At 41.1% G+C, this 3,013-nt stretch overlaps 1 pseudogene; it reads left to right on the top strand.

The window, feature by feature from the left end:
* The first annotated feature begins 213 nt into the window (after positions 1-213).
* On the top strand, positions 214-818 carry LOC142838201 (RNA transcription, translation and transport factor protein pseudogene; annotated as a pseudogene).
* Positions 819-3,013: the final 2,195 nt, after the last annotated feature.

The following is a 3,013-nucleotide window of genomic DNA, read 5'->3' as shown; positions in this document are numbered from 1 at the left end:
TAAGCTGCTACTTAGCTGACTCTAAGACAGTTAGTGGATCTGGTTTATTTATTAAATCAGTTTTTGTTTGCTTATTAATCCATCAGATTTTTTGATGGTATCACATTGCAATCTATAAAAGAACAAGATTGTCTAAGGACTTGACTCAAGAATAGATATAATTAAGAAAGCAACTACAAAAGATTGAACTATTGGCTTTGCCGGTGCCTGCGCTGCCCGCCTCACTCTCTTGTGTTCCGGCAGAGGCCCTGGCGGCCAGCACTAGCACCGGCAACCATGTTCCGACGCAAGCTCACGGCCCTGGACTACCACAACCCTGCAGGCTTCAACTGCAAAGATGGAACAGAATTTAGAAACTTCATTGTTTGGCTTGAAGACCAGAAAATTAGACACTACAAGATTGAAGACAGAGGTAACCTGAGAAATATCCACAGCAGTGACTGGCCCAAGTTCTTCAAAAAGTATCTCAGAGATGTTAACTGTCCTTTCAAGATTCAGGAGCGACAGGAAGCAAATGACTGTCTTCTTGGTTTAGTTGTTAGACTTGAATATGGAGATAATGCTGAAAAATACAAGGACTTAGTACCCGATAACAGGAAAAATACTGACAACACAGCTAAAAATGCAGAGCCATTGATCAACCTGGACGTAAATAATCCTGATTTTAAGTCTGGTGTCATGGCTCTGGCTAACCTCCTTCAGATTCAGCGTCATGATGATTACTTGGTAATGCTTAAGGCAATTCGCATTTTGGTTCAGTAGCATCTAACACAGGATGCAGTTGCTAAAGCAAATCAAACGAAAGAGGGCCTACCTGTGGCTTTGACACAGGAGATGCAGTTCTGAACGAAGCTGCTCAGATCTTGTGATTGCTGCACATAGAAGAGCTCAGAGAGCTACAGATGAAAATTAATGAAGCCATAGTAGCTGTTCAGGCAATCATTGCTGACCCAAAGACAGACCACAGACTGGGAAAGTCGGAAGATAGCACATCAGGATTTCAGCTTCTCGCCTGCCTAGTGTGATGGGAACCATGTGCATCGGCATGTGTTTGGAAATCACATGTCACATTTTAGAGGGAGGAATCCCAGGAAATTGACTGTGTTCTAGAGATTTACTACCATTGTTTTTTTTTCTTTAATAAATTTGGGAAAGAAAAAAGAAGATTGAACTATTGGTGTAAAATATGGTGGTCCTGGACAGGTATGTGGAATCAAGCCATCTTAGAAGTTGTCTGATACTAAAAAAAGGATCCAAAATCAATATTTTTTCCCCCTCGAAACAGGGTTTCTCTGTGTAACAGCCTTGGCTGTCCTGGAACTCATTCTGTAGACCAGGCTGGCCTTGAACAAATAGAGATCTGCCCACCTCTGCCTCTCGAGTGCTGGGATTAAAGGTGCCCAACCCCAAATCAATCTATTGTATTGGGATTGTTGATAGAAGATAAAGTTCTCGCTTGAAGGAAATAACAGAGTAATTATGAGCGATCATGATCAAAGAACATGGTTTAGTCTATCATCTCCCAAACCATATTCCAATGTAATAGTGCCATGAAGTTTCTACAGAGGAAAAAAGAAGTCAAAAATCAAGGCACGTCTCAAATACTGAACATCTGGAGGTATGTTATATATCATGGTGGGTGAAACATTCTCACTCAAGCACTAGCTGGTAACATTATCTTTTAGGCTGGCAAAAACTAGTGGTCTGTTAACACAGCACAGAAGATCACATGGCAGTCACAAAGATATTCAGACATAGAGGTAGGAAAAAATGGCTGCTGGGGTTCAAAGGCCACTCAAGACAATTTGCCTCCAGGTTTGTCCAATTCTTCACAGTCACAGAGCTCTAATCAGTCAGATAGCCTTTCATTCTTGGATCTATACTCAGAGAACGCCATATCCTACCATAGAGACATTTGCCTATCATGTTTATTGTGGGTCTATTTATGACATCAAGGACACGGAATGAACCCAGATGTCCATCAACAGATGAATAGATAATAAAAACTAGATGACTTATAAAACAGAATATTATACATGTATAAATAAAAATGAAATTGTGGATATATTCTAGAAATGGCATTTCATCTTTTTTGAACAGTCTTCCCTTCATGTAGGTAATGGATAGAGTGGAAAGAACAAAAACACAGTTTCCCATCTTTTAAGTTCTGAACATGGGGACAGCTACTCTGTGTACAGTTAAATTTGCAGTAGCTAAGCCTTTCCTTTCTTTGACATTTATCTTTTACATTCACCAATCAAAAATTATGTCAGAATGAAAACCATCTCACATACACGTTGAAAACCACTTTAACAGAGACACACAATTTCCCCCAACCCATATGGCCTTGAAAATGAGCATGTGGGGCAAGGAACTGGTCGGTACAAATGTGTCTGATTCTTGGGTGGCTTGTGGTCAGCGGTGATGTTTTAACGAACTGATTTTGGCTTCTGTGGTCCATTGACCTGGGTATGGAATCAAAGCAAATGTTTTCAACTTTGTGGGACTCTGGGCCAAAGACAAGAGGTTTTGTTCCCCTTCCAATAACAATTCTTTTCTGAGTGTTCACAGAATGATTGGACAACCTTCCCTCTATTTGAGACACATACTTTGAGCAAGCTTTTTGGAATCTGGAAGGCCAGCTTTCAAGAACTAAAGTCTGTTGCAAAGCATGGTGAGCAGTCATCCTCTTGGCACAATTTGAAGAGCACGGAGGGACTGCTTTCTGAGCACAAGTAGTACCACTTGCACCCTGGGTCCTTAGCAAGTTGCTTAAGCTATGTTTTCCAGAAGGCTACTACAGGCTACCTATCAGTTTTAAGTCGTTGTCAGTTTGGGACAAGAGTAGTTTACTGGGCTGTTCAGAAAGGTTCTGAGATCATAACTGGATGTGTGCAAGAGGATAGAGAAATGACAGACCAAGTGTGTGTGGTGCATTGTGCATTTGAATGACGGGGTGTTTTGGGAGTGAGCAATGAAGTAGACACTTATAAAGGGGCAGATGGACTAGAGT

This window comes from Microtus pennsylvanicus, chromosome 1, assembly GCF_037038515.1.
Source record: "Microtus pennsylvanicus isolate mMicPen1 chromosome 1, mMicPen1.hap1, whole genome shotgun sequence".
Taxonomy (NCBI): Eukaryota; Metazoa; Chordata; class Mammalia; order Rodentia; family Cricetidae; genus Microtus; species Microtus pennsylvanicus.
The sequence above is the reverse complement of the archived record's forward strand: the minus strand, read 5'-3'. Positions and strand labels throughout refer to the sequence as shown.